The sequence below is a fragment of the Corvus brachyrhynchos genome, unplaced genomic scaffold, assembly GCF_000691975.1.
Source record: "Corvus brachyrhynchos isolate BGI_N302 unplaced genomic scaffold, ASM69197v1 scaffold346, whole genome shotgun sequence".
NCBI lineage: Eukaryota > Metazoa > Chordata > Aves > Passeriformes > Corvidae > Corvus > Corvus brachyrhynchos.
Window position 1 is genome coordinate 296,309 of NW_008238644.1, and position 6,891 is coordinate 303,199.

The window sequence follows — 6,891 nt, forward strand, 5'->3', positions numbered from 1 at the left end:
TGATTTAATAACTTACTGAGAGCCCTTTAAAATGCAGCTACTGAACCTGGTCCCCATATAATTAACTCCATTTATGCCCATTGTCAAGGACAGAACCAACTGTGGTCAGACTTAGTGATGCTGCAGGCACCCCAGAGAGGGAATGCTCTTCTGCAGCAAAACTTTTATTCACTCGATCAAAAATATGCACTTCAACATAAAGAAAATGTGCCCCCAGCACCAGAACTTCCTTTTGGAAAGCTTTTCTAAAATAATTTTCAAGAGAACAAAACACAGACAGAGAGGTATCAGCAATCCAATTTAGGAGACTTCCAGAGCATGCTGGAGACAGGCTCCACTAAATGGACTGTAACTCTCCCTCTTCACCAGACCTGTCCTACTTGGATACACACTTCTACACAGCCAGCCAGAAAGCAAGTCTCTGCCTTTGCTGGGCATGAAAGAGACACATTCAACATCCAGTTCCAAACCAGGCAAAGCAGAACAAAGCTGAATATTCCCTACTTAAAACACCACATTTGTGGATTTAATCCAAAGCATAGAAAAACCGTAGGGAAAATTACTAGTCTCACTTCACTGCCAGCTGCTGGAAGAAATAAGCCATCTCTGCTGGTCTTTCTTCACCAACTTGAATAGTTGGGAGGAAGTAAAAATATAAGGAAAAAAAAATCTATAGAAATAATAGTCACAGGACGGACATTGCAGTTTGGATACAGTCCAAGAGCACAGTATTGTTGTGTATTATTTTGACACCAATTCATTGCATGTTGCTCCAGCAGGGAGAAAATGAGACGGTTTTATCACGAAAAGAATAATCTCCTCCACTCGGGGAGCAAAGCTGCCCTCCCCTGCTCTGTGCCTTCAACAGTACAGTCTCACCTCTCCTATCCACCAGCAGACATGGCCCAGGCAGGGTGCTGGGTGCCTGAAAATACAGCCAGAAAGGTTCATGCAGTACTATTTCACAGAAATAAATGTATCTTCCAGTTTATGTGGGAATGTGCTCAACTCCATCCTTTTCTTCTGGTGAGATGAAGGGGAAGGTCAGACCCATAAAACAGCCATTTGCAGGTCAGTCCTGGAAATCAGTGCATTTTTAATGACTGAGTACTGTAAAGACGGGGCTCATTGCATGCCACCAAAGCAGAACGTGCCCTTCAAAGTGTGGGAACTGGCTATTGGCTAATTATTAAAATAGGAGTAACTTGAGTTAAACACTGCTTTAGCCTTTCAGTCCCTGGTTTGCTATGAGACCACCACGTGCTGAGCCCTGCACCAACAGCTTGTGTCCTTCCCTTTGTAGGATGAGGTTGGACCGTCCTTCCCAAAGACACTGTAGAATGGGAAGCCATCTAATATGTGGCTTTTAGGGAAGGTGAAGAGCAGTCTCCTGCCAACAATCTTCATTATTGTGTTTTTTTACATTTCCCACTATAAAACAAAGGACTCTGGCCCATAAATAATGCCAGCAGGACTTCATCTCCAGTTGAAATTTATCTGCTTCTGCAACACTATTTTCAGATGTATCTTTTTCTCTTTGTTGGCATGTGACTATATTTCCTTATTAGCTTTCACATTTTCCGTCCCTTTTTTAACTTCTACTTAGTATAAACTGGCTCATGTGCCACTGTGCTCCATTCCCCAGTTATAGAATCATACATGAAGAGGCAGGAATGGTGGAGAAAAGCAAGTGTGACACAAGGATACTGGTAATACAAATTTGTCCATATTTTCAGAGAATTTATAAATCCTTGTACATTACAGAAGTCCAACACAAAGCTACAGATTATAGAGGTACAATATACTGTTCACAGTATAATCCACAATTGTTTAGGGAAGAAAAACCTAACTCCAAACAATCTGAAGCCCATCTGCAGAGCAGATTATAGGCACGTGCAAATTATGCAAAAGGGAATTTATCCCAGAACATCTCCTGCCCTAGCACTTCTATCTTTGAGTTCCCCCTCTGCTCCCATAAATCTATTTCTGCCCACTCCAGCAGTCTGCTCCTGTACTCCAGCAGTTCCCTGGCCCTACCTCTCATTCTGCCTGGATTATCCAACAACACGGATTATCCAACAACACAGGTTATCTGAGGACTTATTGTCAAGCCCTGGTTCTAGGAAATGTGAAAATACCTCAATGAATTCTGCAAATCAATAATCCACATACGTAAAAGTCTTCACTGGCAGGCTGCCCCAACAGCACCTGACTTTCATCCAAACAGATATTGTTCAACAGAGATTAACTGAGCATCACTGTACAAACACCAGGGTCATTGGCACTGCCTGCCTCAAGAGGCTATTGGAAATCCCCTGGTGTCCAAGCTCCAGTTGCATAGATCCAGCCTCTCCCTACTTTTCCCACGCAGCAGCTGTGGGCTGTCCTTTACAGACTGTGGCTTATGTATCCTGAACCTAGAACCAGGGTTAAAAGGTGAGGGGGGGAGAAGGAGATAAAATATTTTTCTGAAAGTGGTCACTTTTTGCACATCTCAAAATGTCCAAAACAAACACCCAAACCTCTTCTTTCTTTGTTATCCATAAGAAGTTATTTTACATTCCTTGCAGAAGTATTACAGAACTACAGAACTCTTTCCTTCAGGTGAACAAGAGATGCTCAATGCAACCTGAAGTTAGCACTGTTACCTGTACACCCAGTGCTGAAACTGAATTGTCCTCCTGAGTGACAGGATTTGCACCAAAGCAGAGACACAGTTGTGCAGATCAACTTCTGCTCACCTGGAACAGTCCAGCTCCAATTGAGCCTGCTGTCCAGGCTGCCCCTTCCTCCCACCCTCTGTGCAGGGATTCGAGTTGCTCCCAAATAGACAGTGCCCACAGCATTTTGAGGCAAACAAACCCACATACAACAGGCTCAAAGGCAGCAAGTGAGAAGCTGACCCATGAGCACAATGGCTGAGTGCCATGGGGCTGGCTCACTGCATGAGGAGTCACCTTGCTGTTCCAACCTCTTCCCAGGAGTGAGATCAGACCCTGGTGTCTGTCCAGCTGCTGCCAGATTAACTGACAGCTGTAGAAAAGCAGGTCTAAAAACCTGTACTGATAAAAATGTGCTGATACACAATAACAAAATGCTGAAAGTTTATTTATGCAACTGGTATGTTTGCTGTGACTTCTTACTACTATAACTATACTATAAACCACAGCTTATAATAAAGAGAATCTTAAACTTTATGTTTGTTCATTCAGGTTTTATAAAAAAATCAACAGACTCAGATCTTCCAGATAAACAGGAATTAAGACACACATCAACCTCAGAGATATATATATATTGAGGTTCAGTAAACAATTTAACAGGCCATGACTGTAAAGCAAGCCTCCGACGACCACTTACCATAATCTAATACTCTCTGTTTAACCTTCCAAAGCTTATGCTCACTGCAAAACAGAAACAAAATGTACTGTTTGCTCCAAGCAAAAAAATAAACTCATAAAAAGCTTTATTCAGCATGCAACAAGACTTTATTAGCTGTGATAGCCTCTTTTTCTTGTTTGTTTTTACCTGCCACTTACTGTGTGATTGCTTGTATGTCACTAACCTCCAGCCTGCAGATGTGAAGTGTGCTCGGTTCTACAAACTAAGTGGCAGTTCATAGAAAACACTTCCAGATCAATTTTCTTCTTTTTATGACGTAAAGATACCATTGAGTGTGTGCAATCATATTGATCACGTACTGCTGTAATTAAGTGGATGACAATGCTGTGGTGTTGGGGGATGCTGAGCCTGCAGCCCTCTCTCTGACAAGCATTTTTTATGTCACAAATTCTAAAGGGTCATTCCTGGGGGAGACAATATTTACCCCATCAAAGTGCATTAAGAACCATCCTTCTGTAGGGGAGTTGACCCATTGCACTGCTCCTTACAAGCTCCTGGCTTCCAGGGCAGTGTGAACACCACACACAATGGCACAGGAGGAATGCCAGACTGTTGTCATCTCCTTCCACCATTCTGATAAGCACTGATACATCTGATGTGCCCACACGACAGCCCAGTGTATACTTACCCATTTTGACAACTGAAAATGTTTGACAGGGAGGGGAGCACAAGTGAAAATCAGCAAAATTCTCACTGAGATCCAGGCAAAAGGAAAAAAAAAGAAGAAAGAAAAAGATTTGTTGTTCAATCCATTAATCCATAAATTTTAATTGAGGATTTTATTTGTGTATTTAGGGAGTATGTTCAAAGAGAGAATAAACAAAAGAAAGGAAAAGGCATTCAATTAATTATCTGTTATCATTACTCCATTAGGATTCAGAGGGGGATAAAGTGTGGTTTCCTGCAGTTAAACAGACAGTGCAGTTGGGCTGTCAGCTGCTCTCAAATCCTGACTGTGCTGCATAAAATTATACAGAGCATAATAACAAAAAGGGCAGGAGGTATTGCCAACCCACAGCATCCTTAGGATACAATATTAGACAATGTGGAAATATCCAATTTAAGGACATTATGAAAGTCCTAAAAAATGCATGATACTCCAGAAGAATTTAACTCCTGAAAACAGTCCTTTGAGATCTATCTCTCAGTACAACCATGAAGCCACAGAACAGCAGTATGCTATGGGCTACCAACTGTTATCTGGTTTGCTGGCATCATTCCCTGTGGGAAAGCTGTGGGCACTTGGAGCTGCTCCCTGCCTCGTGGCAGCCCTGCAGATGCACAGAGCAAGGCCAAGGCAGTCCCCAAAGCAAACTCTCCTCCTCCTCCTCTGCCTTCCTGTGGCCAGGCACTTATGCATCGCTTTGGCATCACCAGCTCCATGAGCCTTCTCATCAGTACATCACTACAGCTGGGAAAGCTGCCTTTCCCTCTGGACCTTTGAGAAAGACTTGCTTGCGGGAGGAGGAGAAAAACCTCACAGTATTTACTGTAGAAGAAAGGACCAGCCCCCTAGAGCTTCAATTACATTTGTTATGCACCATATATTACCTTGGCTGATGGCTAAAGAATTGCTTACATTGTCAGGTGAAGGACTAGATTACTGGATTTTAGACTTTTAAGTCATGACCTCTTAATTGTCTTGCTGCCAGAACCATACTTGAGCCATGCCTTCAGCCACCCTAACTGAATGCAGCAAAGGGCAATAGTTGGCAGTGTTCACACTCCAGAGATTCATAATTTTCATTTGGCTAAGACCAGCCAGATTCACAGCCTTAGCTGAGCCCAGAAGTCTTGGAAATGGGCTGGAAAATAGAGAACAGCCCTGTTTGCACAATTTTGTATCTTTCCTTATATCACTTACCATTACACCAGAAACAATGTAAATTTTTATCTTGCTGTTACACAGATGGTAGCTGGACATTCACTCTCAAATGAATAAAAATTATTTTAATTACGTCTTCTTCTGAACCCTTAAAAAGTGGTCAGCCCTCTTTTGGTACCAATGCAGAGCAACTTCCCCATCTTCAGAAATTCAAATACTTTCTAAAGAAAAAAGACATTTTAACACCATCCCAGGGAAACAGTGTTTGGCAAGTTCCCCTGTTACTACCCGTTAATCCTAACACATCCTGCTCACCTTGGGCACTCCTTCCTGAAAAGGTGATCTGAATATAGTATAAAGAAAGGGGAAATTACATAAAGCTGACATTTTACCTACCTTCAACATTTTTCAAGTTTCTAAAATACAATTCAGTGTTCATTAAAGTGCCTTGTAATGACTTCTTCCTGTGTTTTCCTGGAAGTTCTGACCCTTCACATGAGGGAAAACCACAGTGCTGTAATTCTTATGGATTTCTAAACTTAGCTCTTGCTAGTGTGATGTTTTTCCTGGATGCAATTATGGCAACTGAATCTGCCAGTAATGGAGGAGGAGTAAATGGTGGTCTTGATCCAGCTCCTAATAAATACAAAAGAAGTGCTAAAAAGTGTCCTTTCTCATTATGTGCCCCAGATTTCTGTCATTTCACTGTTATATCCACCAAACCCATCACCTGCAGTAACACTGTGAGATAGTGAGCCAATCTACACAAAGTCTTGATTCCTCTCTGTATCAGTTCCAAATTCTTGGACTAAAGATGGACCTGGAAACACTGCCTTCACAGCACATCCCAGCAAGACTGATGGAGAGCAAGTGTCAGAGTCAGGAGGCCCTTGGGGCCACCCTCCAACTTGCCCAGAGTGAGAGGAAGCCTCAGCACCTCTGCTAGTGTCAGGTGACCTGCAGAGCCCCAGCTGCTGCATCTGACTGTACAAGGACAGCATGGCTGGTGGCTACCTACTCCCTAAGGCACCTTCTTGTGGGACACAGACGTCTTTGGGAGGAGTCTACACAAAACCCTATGCAGCCAGAGGCGAGTCCAGGTACCCAAACTAGCACCTGACACCCTGGATACCAGTGTCGCCCCCTGAATTCCAGCTGTTTACCTGCCTTTTCTACCTGAAATCCCTGCTGAATGGCACTATCCACATTCAGGCTGTGTAGGAAGCACAGGCCAATGCCCTTATGTTTACCCTCCCACACTGGCCACATGGGCACAGGGATGAGCTCTACCAGCACGCATGAACTCCAGGCCCATTATTTATCACCTGGTTTGTAAAGCGCTCTGAAAGAGGAAAGACCCTGTATAAACATAAATATTAATTATTTCCAGCATCCATTGAAATGACAAACCAACATCCATCCTCTCCCAGTCCCAGCAGCTGTACCGCCACCATTTGCCATCTGTTACTATTGTAGGAAAAAAAAAAATATGTCAACTCAGGCTTAATCAACTTAATAATGCTCTTTTGCTACTGGTGTTGGTCAAAGTGTGTTCCTGGAAAGGAGCTGTGTGCAAGCAACCTATTCCTAGGCAGCTGTCAGGCAGAGCATACAGTCAGATAAGAACACACAGCTCATTTTAGTGATAAAAATCTTGTCTGACTGCC

At 43.0% G+C, this 6,891-nt stretch overlaps 1 protein-coding gene and 1 long non-coding RNA gene across 2 annotated transcripts in view; both read right to left on the minus strand.

The window, feature by feature from the left end:
* The window catches only part of GPR50 (G protein-coupled receptor 50), a gene marked incomplete at its 5' end in the record, with an annotated part of 42,973 nt that overhangs the window by 6,871 nt on the left and 29,211 nt on the right, over nt 1-6,891 (minus strand). The gene's annotated exons all lie outside the window — the stretch shown is intronic.
* On the minus strand, nt 3,358-6,885 carry LOC108447474. Its single transcript, XR_001863068.1, has 3 exons — nt 5,621-6,885; nt 4,028-4,092; nt 3,358-3,401 (listed from the first exon to the last, which is right to left on the minus strand). It is a non-coding gene; the product is annotated as an uncharacterized LOC108447474 (long non-coding RNA).